This window comes from Leuresthes tenuis, unplaced genomic scaffold (assembly GCF_036924035.1).
Source record: "Leuresthes tenuis unplaced genomic scaffold, fLeuTen1.0.hap1 SCAF_19, whole genome shotgun sequence".
NCBI classification, from domain to species: domain Eukaryota; kingdom Metazoa; phylum Chordata; class Actinopteri; order Atheriniformes; family Atherinopsidae; genus Leuresthes; species Leuresthes tenuis.
The window spans coordinates 18,786,305-18,799,773 of NW_027325373.1; positions in this window are offsets into that span (position 1 = coordinate 18,786,305).

The following is a 13,469-nucleotide window of genomic DNA, read 5'->3' on the forward strand; positions in this document are numbered from 1 at the left end:
CATTAATATTGAAAGTTTACAACACTTCTGAACATCAACAGCATTCCCCCAACTTTTCCATAACAACAGAACACTAATTATACACAAAGTGTTCAAAACTTTACGTCTTAATTGCTCGTCACATCTGACATTAACAACAAAACTGACGAGCCCTGTGGATGTCAGTTGCAGATACAAAAAAAACAACTATACGACAGAAGGTGGAATGTGAATTTAGAGTCAATATTCTTGGTAATCTCAACAAAAGCTAATTGTGTTAATCACGACTTCAGTATTCATTAAATTATTTCCATCAGAATGATGTACAGAAGCAATATTTGTGAAGATGAATCCGTTTTAGCTGTAGAGTAACATTGTCACAGTTAGATAAAAAAGCAAATAGGATCATACTATAGTTTCTAAGTCACATTAGAGGCAACAATTCCACTTGTATATTACTGTTTTAGCATTGTTTTACTAACTTTTATACATCCCGCATAAAATAAAACTATACACAGCACACGATGTGGTAAAGCTAAGAAACATATTAGCGTACATCCATGATCCTGCCACAGGAATTACTGTGAAAGTAACACATTATGTGTTGTATCTTCTCATGTAATACTGGAGGATATAAGTCAAATTCAGTTCCGAGATCAACTGATAAATATAAAATCATCTTATCAGTAGATAGGCTTCTGGATACTTTTTTCTCTTAATGCGAGTACAGAATGTTAATTGAGAAACAAACATAAACATGTGTTTTGACTTTGTGGGAAATGAATTAATTTGCAGTTTGATTACGGGAATATGTGCTGCTTTATAGCTGTTTCTATATAAGTATTGAAGGAAATAATTGAACATTTTCTCTGCCACGTTTATCTGAAAGCGACAGCTTCTTTTGTATATGTGCATCAACTCTCTGTAAAGATAAATATGGCATGAAATATGAGGAATTGCTATGATTTAAATGCTCAATTGGTATGAGGATGAAAACACTTCCACAAAAAAAGACAACGCTGTAGTGCTGGTGCTTGAATAAGATATAACCCAGTAATGAAATATTATATGTCTTCTATTTTTCTTTATCATGAAAGCACATTAGTTAGGCTAGTGTTTTCCTTTTGAACTCGAGACATCTTATTCTTTTTTAGTATGTCCACCTTTATGTTTCCCTGTATTCTCTAAAAGGATGAATTCTTATTCCACTAGTCGATTGATGCCCTGTGTAACACTGAATGGGAACACACAGGATTCCCGATTTGCGGGATTCTGTTCTCATTCCAAATAATTACAAGAGCTGCTATTCATTTATTTTTACAGCAAGACTTAAACAGGCCAACATGCCAGAGTGGAAACAAGCTAATTCTCCATGCAACTGCAATGACCTAATAGTGTTAGATGAGGGATTTGCATGCATATTACACCAACGTGAGAGATGTGGGCTGACTGAAGGTTAGTGGAGCTTTCTGTGTGCTCCAGGCCTGCAGGAGAGAAATCCTATAGCCTATCGGACAGAGCTGGTGTGATTGCATCTGAGTGCTGGGAAAACCCTGGGCTCTCTCGCCGCAGCTTCATGGCCGTTGATTATTGGTATTTTCCGAGTTTTCCAAACTAATAAGTGGCACTATCAAGCATTTGGAAGCGCCGTGAGAGTACAGACGGGCTGCTAGACTTAATTGATATTGAGCGGAGCGCTGGTAGGCGCGGACGGGGCCGCTGCTGGGTAATTTGCAGTTTAATCAGCGTTTGTAATGAGAGCCGCTGATTAGCGCGGGGTGGAAATAAAAGAGAGTTACAAGGAACGTCTGTCAGAGTCCAGTGATAATTCACGACTAATTGTAATGATTAGAGCAAACTGGATGACTTTGGAATTTTCTACTGCCTCGTCTTGCCTGTGTGTATCTCTTTGCGTCCTGCATGCTGTACGCCTGCAAGCTGCATCCCGTGTCAGTTCATTTCGGCAGTTTTCTCCATCGGAAATTGCTTGTGTACGCGCGCGCGCGACCGTGCGCGTGTGAGGGAACAGAGCTGAATCGAAGAGATTTGATTATCAAACAAAACAGCTCATTTATTACGGTGGGTGAGGGGGTGAGGAGGTGGGTGGGGGACACATCTTGGATGGACTCTGCAGCAGCGAGGGCGAGATGTATTCCTAGAGACGTGCCTCGGCCACTGCTGGAATAGCAAATGTGAAATTAGTGAGAAATGTGTGCATGAACGCTGTCGGTCAATTAGTGAGAAGCGAGAGGAAGAGGAGACAGGAGGCGAGAAAATCAGCTGGTGCTCACACAGTGCAGATCTGCCTGGAGAGAGCACACACACACACACACACACACACATACCAGCAACTCCCCCCAACCTTCTGTCTTTCCTCCCTCTCAGAAGCTTTATGTAATTTCATCTGAATTACAATAAAGTTGGGGAAATAACACATCTATGTGATGACGACTGTTTGTCCTGAACGCCCTTTATTGGCCTTCATGAGTGTCAGTCCACTGGAATTACAAAAAAAAAGGAAAGTAAAAAAAATGTTTATTTGCCTAAAGCTTCTTGGCCTTATAAGGTTGATAATAGAATATCAGAGACACTCAGATCATAATACTTCAATATTTCAACAGCACAGATTAGACTACAAATCAGCTGTTTCTTGGAATAAAATTCCACTTTTCTCACTTTTTCAATTCACAGAATTAGCTTCAAATTATGTAAAAATCAAAATGCGGTAACGTATTGTAGTAACATTCACAGTGATGAGAGACAAGTGTTTTGCATCAGCGGTTTATCTTAAACCCTCATTATTGTCTTTTATAAGTGTCAGTCCACTCAAATTGCAAAAACATATTTTAACACTTTCCCTAACGAGTGCGAGATGAGATTATTGAGACATCAGATCCTCTCACTTGTGCCTCTGCCCTTTTACAATAGAGATAAATGACATTCAGGTGTTGTTCAAGAGATAAACCCTATCTAAGTTTCTCCTGTCAGAATTGATAGGGACTATCGCAATGACATGTTCCAACAGCTTAATAACCTGCTTACTTAGCTGATATTACAGAGTATCGGACACTCAGATCATAACACTCAAATATTTCTACAATATAGGTGCAAAAACAGTTTTTCAAAAAGGTTTTGGTATCAGTAAAATACATCTTTGCACTAGTTTTAACAAAGTGTGCAACATACTGCATAAGATAACCATACAGTTACAATATTTCTGTAAATGTCAAGAAAGTGACTCAAACGTTCTTACTTTATCTCTTTATAAGAACATATTCCAGCTGCAATAAAATAATAATGAACATTGGCTTAAAGTGCAGACACTCAGCTTTAATTATGAGGTTTTAATCTAGAGGAAACGAAGCACATGTTCAGTATGTAAACATAACCTGTGTGTGATTTGAATAAAAGCTAAAATACAAACTGTGTTAGTGTCCAAGTGCAGCACCAATCAAAAGTGTGGCGCACCCACAATTCAATTTAAATGAATACATGTGTCCATATCGACAAATACATGTCCATGAATGGAGTAAAAAGGATGATTCTCATTGAACTGATCCTGTGTGCAAGTACTTTTTGATTGTACTTTGTGCTCAGTACATGCATATTCAACTCAACATAGACATAAAAACTTGTTGACAGACATGATTTTTACTATTTTTTAAGCACACAGACATGTAAATAAGTCTGTAGAGAAGTGCAGTGTCACCATTTCATGATAAAGTCCCAAACTGACTTCACAAATTGAAATTCACATTTAATAGGCCAAAAAGTTCCCATTTGGATGTTGAAGGGTGTGGAGGATGGGAGCCAAGCGAGTCCTGTCCTGACCACAGATGTTTTCAAATACCTTTATTTTGACTTATTCTTCTTTCACAAGCTTTCACCTGCTGTTTCATCCCCGCTTTACGTATTACAAACTGTACGGTTAAGGTTGGGTATTAAACAGTACTTGGTTGAGGTTAGGAGAAGATAATCGTTAACATCAACTGTAAAAAGCTGTTACACTGTAAAAAGTTATCACATCAAAAAATCCTTGTGTGCAAAAGTAACCTTGTGCACACAGGTTATTACGTTCTCTTCATGTCTCCTTGTCTAATTCCAGATTTTTTTGCTCTTTTTTGGAGTTGAAAATGGATTGGCACCATCTTATTTATCAGATCTTCTCAACATTTACTCCCCTGTACGAGTGCTGTGGCTGAATAGCCAGTTTCTCTTAGTTCTGAGAGCTAGATTAAAACAAACAAACAAAAAAAATGTTTTCAAAGTTTTAAAACACACAAGCTTTTACGGTGGCTGTCCCAAATCTGTGGAAGAGTTTACCCTTCCATGCATACGCCACTCAGACCGTAGATGTATTCTAACTGTTACTTAAGTCTTACCTCTTTTTTCTGGCTTTCAACCTGAGCAGACTATGACAACTATTTTCCCTTTATTTTCAATAATTGTATTGTTATAACTTATATTTCTCCTGTATATCACCTTGATGCAGATTTTGCTCGACTGCAGAACACTTTTGGTTAACTTTTCTTGTTTTGAAATGTGATGTCACAAAAACATTTTACTTGGACCTTTACCTGTGTGCAAAAGTTATTGCGTCCCATTTACTGTTAATCATCTCGTGTGCTGCAGTTCTTATCCTGTCCACATATTGTGTACACAAGCAGGAAGTCACCAGCATTGCTGCATCGTGCTAAAGCGTTTTTATTTTATTTGTATGTCATGTAGAGACATGCTGAACAAACCACTTGAAGGTGCTGATATTGGGCTTTTAAGCAGTATCATTTATGTCTATAGATTACTACAAAACATCCAATAATGTTCTTAAAACTGTAGATAATTCATTATTTTAATGATTTACAGACATTCATAGACTTTAATTAGATAACATGTACAATTAGTTATCTTTAGAAAGTTTTACATAAAATTCATCCTCGTTTTAGTTCTTACTTAAAGAATACATGAATGTTTTAGGTGACTATTACCAAAGATACAAAAAAAAAAAGTTTACAGCTTCAAACTGAATGTGAGACTGACTTATAGAGCATTAAAGAACAGTTACAATAGTTTTAATGAATATGAGTAAAAGCAAAGAAAGTGAACTTGGATTCTGTGAAGGGACAAAGAAACACGTGTCCCCTTATATCTAGTGAAATGAATCTGTTTGTCACTTTGTTTCTCGGAGGCTGCTGGTGTGCCCCCCTCTTCTCGAGGACCCCATTGGCTCCTGAACCTCTTTTTGAGACTCACCACTGTCTGTCAGAACCTTTATTAAAATGCAAAGGGCCTCCCCGGGCACTGCAGCAGCACCAATGACCTGTTTGGTACCAGGTGTGATGTGCCACTACAGTGACCTTCTCCATCTGATCCGCTGGTCTGCAACACAGAGAGACGGGGTCGGACAAGCCAGCGGGAGCCCGCGATCGATTCTCCAGCAAGAGGTTATCTATATGTGGTATTTTAATGTCACAGAGTCAAGCCAAATTGATAGTGATAAATATTTGCCGGAAGATTAGGTGAGGGGAGTGTGTCCTGGGCGCTCCATCTCAGACCTGTAACCCCAGCAGAGCTGTTCCTCTGTGTGTCGGATTAGCCCCATCCATCCAGTGTCAATGGCTGTCTTGTTGAGAAAATCAGTGAGTAAACACGGCTGACAGAGAGAGACGGAGCACAGTGTGTGAGTGTGTGTGTGTGTTAGGTGGTAGATAGGCGGCTGATTACTCATACAAATAGACTTCAAACTCTGCCTGGTCCCTCCCGAAATGTGTTTTCTCTCTGTTCACCCCCTCTTTCCGTTTTTCTCCTTCTCTTTCCCATATTTACTCCCCCTGCTGTCTCAGAGGACCCCCACACCTCCATCCCCGTCCCCCTCCCCGCCACCTGTCCTGCTGTTCCCACTTTGTCCCCATCAATCACTGCAGCATTGTGTCCTGGATGTTATATAGAGTGACTTAATATCCCCCCTTCATCTCTATTCACTCCTAAAATCATTCTCCATGAGGGCCCAACTCTGCAGCCTTGTGTGTGACAATATGCGTGTGTGTCTTTCAGAAAGAGGGGACTTTAAAAAAAACAACAACACAGAAATCAGCCAAAGCAAATTAATTGGGTTGCATATAGCAAAATGAGCCTCACATTTAGTCATCTAAATGAATTAGATAAAACCGGATAAAACCGTGTTGGCCACCTGTGATTTGGACAGTGTGTAATCCTTTAAAAGAACATAAGAAAGTAACAATATCTAAGCTTCCATTCACAAGCGAAACAAATCTGATGAAATCTTTAGAAAAGCCACAAGAAAAAAATGTGAACAAGACACTTTTCCATTAACTGGTTTAAAGTGAATAAACTGGGCTGCATAGTTTCACCAGACGGTGGCAGTATAGGCTACATTGCTTGAAATTGTAATTGAGTAGAAGAAGTAGCTCTTCTTATGAAACAAACCTGGAAAAGGAGGGGAAAAAACAACTGTGGTGAACATCCAAAAGAGGAAAATGGAGAAAGCACTTCTCCAGGAAGGACTTCAATCTTTGGGCATATCTGAAATATTTGATCATATCTGGGAAGACGCCAGTCAGTCATATGAGTTTATTTTTTGCTTGTTTATTATTTGCTAAATTTGATTTAAAGCAACATATTAGCATTTTGGAATTATGATTTTTAACGGGTTCTCTAGTTTTGTTTCTAGTTGTTTTCACTTTCACTCAGTATTATGTGAGTCATGTCCTGTTTGTATTTTTATTTGGCTTAATATTTTCTAACCTTGTTTGATTTCAATTTTAGGTTTACTTTTGTTGCCATTTAGGGTCCGTTTTTCAGTTGCTGTTTGCTTTATTTTTCATTCCCTATGTTGTTTCCTTTTCTAGCTATACCTGGTTCTGGGACGTTCACCTAGGAGATTATCATTTATAACACACCAGTACACGGTAATACCACTAACAGTATTTAAATATCTGTAGTTATTCAATTTAGCTACGTAGATGTTAACAAACAAAGACTAAAAATAAAAGTGACAATACAGAACAGAAAAAAACATGTATTTTTGTGGGTCAGAGGAACCAAAAGTCAGAATGACAATTCGAGATGTGTTTCCACCGGAAAAGAAGTCGATCAACACTGTTTTCAAGGTGGTGGGAACGTAAGGTGCTGAAATTATGCCCATTTTTCTAAGAAGCCAAGGTGATGAGTTCAGGCATTTTTCCATTTTAGAGCTTTCATTATACAACTAATTGCACTGTGAAAGACTGGCTTGCCGCGGCTGATGGTTTTCTCCTATGACCGGGCTTGGAGATAACTACCTGTTTACTCCAACTTCATTTTTAGTGTGTCGGTTGTCATATAGGCCTCAGTAAATTAGCGAGTTTAAAAGAAACTATTCCTGTATGGGCTCTATAAAACATCCCAGCAAAAGTTCTTACAAATTAAGCAGATTTTGCCACAGGAAATGATTATAACCCAAAAGATTAAGTTTGTTAGTCAGACAAACTCATTTTGGTCACTAAAAGAAAATGATTCTGTTTTCTTTGTTATTGTTGCCTAATTAACTTTGATGAATGTAATTTGAAAAACTCCAACCTGGCAATTTACTCGAAAAACACTCATCTAATATAATCCACTGACTGAATTAAACTGAATTTTTCTGCAGCAGTAGTTACAATGAGCTGGAAAAAAAAATCTCTCTTAAATTTGCTGGAATTGTCTTTTGGTGTTTTTGCCCTCGGTGTAAAATGAAGACATCAGATCTCCAACACCAGCCCTGTATTTTATGAAGGGTCCCTGACAAATGGGGCCTCCCTGCTACGCTTGGGCGGCCACCTTCATTCCGCACTTGGCTTGTTTACATAGCACCAGGACCATTTCCACGGATTAAACAAATCACTGCCCGAGGGGGACATCCATAATCCGCTAACGGGTCACTAGCAAGACAGTTATAAATGCCTGTGTCTGGTAGTGGGGGTAGAATAGATGTCTGTGTCCAAAGATGACCTTCCCTGAATGCAGCACCCGCTGCTCCTAGCAGTTTATTACAGCAAAATAAAGAAAAAGGAGAAAGAAAGGCTTTGTCACAAAATGTTTTATTAGATTGTTATTAAATGGCTCATTTCAACAAAAAGTATTTCTTGAATCAGCCTCAGTCCACATGAAGGAGCGAGGCCTAGTGAGAAGAGCCCATCAACGTTTATCACCTTCTATCACTGTATGAAAGACTTTCTGTCACCTGCAATAATAATGGGAGACAGCTTCCCCACAAATAGAAAGACCGGTGAAGAAGATCTGTAAAATACCGTGTGGTTCTTCGACCAATTTATTTCATCATTCCACATTACAGACTCATGAATTGTTCAAATTTGATAACAAGCACTCAATTCGCTTTATTATGTAAGTTGAATTAGACTTTGCAAAAAAAAAAAAAGAAAGTTGATGTGGCTTTCAGTGGCTACTTGAATAAAATGTAATTTGTGTGAGAATTTGTTGTATCTGTCACAAATATTCACAATTAGAGGCGGTAATTATTTGATAGTTTCTGCAATTATGGCTTAAACGGTTAAATTTGGAACTGTGTGGATGCCTAATTGGCCTAAATGCGATATTTTGCATATTTGCATAATGAGGAAATTGGTAGAAAATTGTGTTCATTCATTTGTGAAAAATCCTATGAATTTTATGAATTTGAAAGGCCTGCTCCCGCAGTCTGTGACTTTGCTGGCTGCTCCCCGAGGAACTCGGTGGAAAGTGGGGCGCAGGCAGGAGGCCAGATGGAGGTGATTGAAAAGAGAAAAGGCAAAGAGAAGAAGGGCTTTTACAGAACTTTAAGTTTGCAGTTGCGGACAAGTGAGAATACCTATTCATATTTCAACATAACAACAACACGACAACAAAAAGAGCTGCTTTAGCTCACTGAAAGATACTCCAAAGGCATTTAAGCATTAGTGTAAGATGGAAGATAAATGTTTCTTGATTGTTTTTTTGTTATCCATAATTGGAACAATTGCTGTTGCTATAGCCTATTCCAATTAAACCAAATATAAAATGCCATTTCATTTCACACCTACAGTTATGATGATACATATCAGTAAAGATCACATTTGCTCATGACATTTTTTAAATTTGTATAATAAGTGTAGGTGTGACAGTAGTTGCTTAATGTGAAGTTGAATGTACTTCTCCTGAAGAATACATTTTTCGATTTGAGATTGGACTTATTTATTAAGTTACTTGTTTTCAGATAGAAATGATAAGTCAGTTCGGATTCTTTAGTTTTGTTACTGTTAAGAACTGATAAAAATGAGACATAACAAGGAATGCATCTAACCAGCATGTTTTATCTTTATATCCAGAGTCTGATATGCAGTAGATTATTTCACTGTGTCAAAAAGCTCCACTGTTGCTTTTGTCTTGCAAATAATTCCTGTGCAGCAAAAAGATGGATTAATACGCCAGTGAAAAAAGGCCCAACCTTTGTTAACAACTACAATATCCAGCAGTTTGAGGAGATTCTTGGAACTGATTTATAAATCAACCCAGCTACATGTTTCAGTCTTGTTTTCCTGCATGAGACAAGTCAGAGACCAAGATAAACAGAACAAAAGCTGTGTATCTTTAAAGCTGTGAAGAAAAAAGATCAAGTTGTATCACAAGAAAAAAAAAGTATCAAAATGGTATTTTATAACCCATTTTAAAGACCAAATCGATTCACCTTCAAATACTGATTAGCAGTTTTTAGTAGCGTTGAATTAAATTGTGTACCTGGCTGACCAAACAATGACTCCCATGTTTCATCTTTAAAATGACTGAGCAGATCGACAAGTGGTGTTCCTGTCAAAGGTGAGCATTGCGATCAGGTCAACTGTACAGCGAATAGGTTGTGTATTTTTGTACCGCAGTTAATAGCAACACTGACAAGAGTGTCAAAAATTTAAACACCTACACAAAAAACAACAGATTGGGTTTAAATGTTGCTTTTTATGTAGCATATTTGTCTTTTATTTAGGCAAAAAAACAAAAAAACATTTTTCAATCATTAGTAAAATATAAAATGTCAGGGGGGGGAGTAGGAAACAGGGAAAAGATCAACAATCTCTATAAATACAAGTCAAGCTCCCATATGTTTACATGCTTGAGTCTCACAGGTATTTTCAGATTATCTTTTATTGAACTGAACTTCAGTATTTGGCTCAGTCACAAGATTCAATTAATGGCATCACAAGAAAAGCATTGTGAATTTGTATTAAAATGACAAATAATGGTTCTTACATTGTTCTTGTTCTTAATAATTCGAGCTATTCTGCTTTCCAAGACATTAAAAAACAATGATCCAGTCACAGTTTTTTTAACCTCTTTAATGTTCCAGTAAGAACAATTTGTAACTAAATTCAGAGGTTCTGTCACAAAAAACTTTACTACGTATTCTCTTAAAAGTACACAACATTTAAAACAGTGCATTCCCTGATAAATTAACATACATTTAAAACAGTTAAGTCAGAATAAGATCTAGCACTTAATCTGTAGCCACAATATAGAGATTTAAAAAGTTTCATCTATCTGCCTTTGTTTGGACTCATTAGTAGCACAAACGTTTTAAACGTTTAAAGGTTTATTTTCCTACTAGTAAGCACTGAATTAACACTTATATCTGCTACATGATGTGTTGGGATTTAACAAAGTACAACCCAAATTCCCAAAAAGCTGGACTGCTGTGTAAAATTAAAGAAAAGAAACACAGAATGCAAAGATTTAAAAAGCTCACTTTGAATATTCCATCATCAACAGTACATAATATCATAAAGAAATTCAGAGAATCTGGAGACATCTCTGTGTTCCAGGGACACGGCTAAAAAAACAAAACAGTAATGGGTGCTCGTGACCTTTTGGGCCCTCAAACAGCACTGCAATAAAAACAGATATGATATGATTCTGTCCTGGAAATCACTGCATCAAAAGGCTCAGGCTTCCAGAAATCGTTGTCTGTGGACACAGTTCACCGTGCCGTCCACATATGCAGGTTAAAGCTCTACCATGTAAAGTAGAAGCCAAATGTGAACATGGTCCAGAAAAACTGACGTCTTCTCTCGACCAAAATCCCATTTACAATGAACTGAGACAAAGTGGAAAACTATTCTGTGGTCAGATGGATTCAAATTTGAAATTTTATTTGGAAATCATGTACCCCACATCCTCTGGATTAAAGAGAGGAACCATCCAGCTTGTAATCAGCTCTCAGTTCAAAAGCCTGCATCTCTGATGGTATTACTGCCTATGAAACTGAAAATTTGCACATCAAGATAGTCTTTTTCAATGAAGGTCTTGCATAATTCAGCAAGATTATGTTAAACCACATACTGCATCTATTACAACAGCATGGCTTCATGGTATGGATCTACCAATTCAAGACTGTTTTAGCATGCTATAACACAAAATACAACAAAGAAGACCCAGGAATGCTGAGGAGAATGGGACATCATTCCTCTCCCAAAGGTCCAGCAACTGGTCTCCTTACTTCCCAGTTGTTTACAGACTGTTGTTAAAAGAAGAGGGGGTGGTACACAGTGGGAAACATGGACCTGTCGAAACCTTTTCAGACATGTTGCTGCCATCAAATTCAAGAAAAGTTCGTATAATTCATGAGATAATAACATTTCTATCACACATAATTTCATTATGTTTTGAATTCACATTTGGAAATGGAATTGGGGTTGTTGTAACGTCATGATTTTCCATTAATTCCACAGTAATACTACTATGATTATATAGGGGATGTCTTTCTGCATCAAGTACTAGAGTAATATTTCCAATGCCAATACTTTTACTGGTAACAGAATAGTTTCATAGAACAGCTTGAGCACCATTACCTCAGTAAAGAATGTGAATACATCCTCCACCATTGGCCTAAACTGTGGTTTGTAATGATGTACTCAACTGTTTTTTATATTTTGGGTATTATAGTTAAATGAATAGGCTACATAAAGTGTTATCAACCAATCTATTTCTGGGAAACGTGGACAATAACCTGTGTTCAGCTGATACTCCTTTTACTGCTACCTGCTGTTTAGTCTCTATATTTATTTAAATAAGTAAAAAATAAAAAACTGGATTATTTTTATTTTAATGAGAATCTGATTGTTTATGTTTTGTGTTTTGAGGATCATCCACATTAATTAGAATTTGACAGATCCAATTAAAACTGTAGGCCTATAATGATGTGATGGGACTGCCATCGGGGGAGCTGCCTCAAAACAAACAGCACAAGTTTAATGTAAAGGTTGAGGGACTGGATCACAGAGCCTCAGACAAGGAGTATGTGCGAGCATAAGCACACGCAAGCCTATTTCCCTGTCTCATGCTTTTCTGCCGTTCCCCAGAACCTCATAAAGCTCATAGACAATAATGATCCTGCCATAGACTGTAATGATCCCACCATTTCATGGAGTATTACACTATAATGATGATAGTGCCCAACATTTGCATCCCATCCAGCCTTTAGCTGCTGAGCTCCATCTCCATCTTACCTAGCATGGGTAATTTATGGAGCAAAGGCATGAATAAACCGCTCTGGAATAATACAATCCACACTTAGAGTCAACCACGGAGATTTATGACAGGAGTGTAAACCCAAAAGGCAAATAGAATCAGCTCGCTGGTGTGTTTTTGTGGTCGATGTTCGGGAATAAAGACATCCATGAAAACTCGCCAATGACAGCACATAAAGGATGATGGGGAGGTAAGTGGGAGACCTGGGAGGGGAGGGGTTGAGGTGGGTGGAGATGGGGGTGTGGCTAAATCATAAAAGTACTTCAGAGAGAGACATTGAGGGAATGGGAGGGGGGAAAAAAACTAACTCCACCATAAACACGCTCTTTGCACGAGAAATTTCTCACCACTATTCTTTACAAACAGAGAGACACGTGCAACACAAAGACGACACACACTCCAACACACACAATAACTGGAAGGAGGGGGGGGGGGGTAAAAAACAACAACCCTGTGCGTATTTTACTCTGAGAGTTAATGGGAATAAAATACCTTGGTGGATGAGTGCAGATGTGTTTGATACAAATAGTCATTTTCCTATTTGCTGCCTCATTGAGCATGATGAATGATGGGAGTCAGGGAGGCGGCGTGATGAATGGCAGCACCTTGGCTCCATTGCATGCCCTATTGATTCTCCTTCTTTATTACTCCTACAACCCAGCTGGCTGCTCCTGCCCTCCCTACACTCTCAGCTCTCCACTGAGGGGGAGAAGAGGGGAGATTGGAGGGTTGTTCGTCCTACTGTAAGGCCCCGCCTTTTACAGGAACAACACAGAGATGTGTGTGTGTGGGAGTGTGTGTGTGTTTGCGTGGGTGGGTGTATAAACATCCAAGTGAACAAGCAAAATGTGTGTGTGTTTCTTGTGGTCTGCTGGGAGTTCATGGATAGGGGAAAAATGAGTTTTCTGATTAGCAGATTAGAGGCCAACAGTCTCTAATAGGGACTTGGCTGGGAGCTGCTT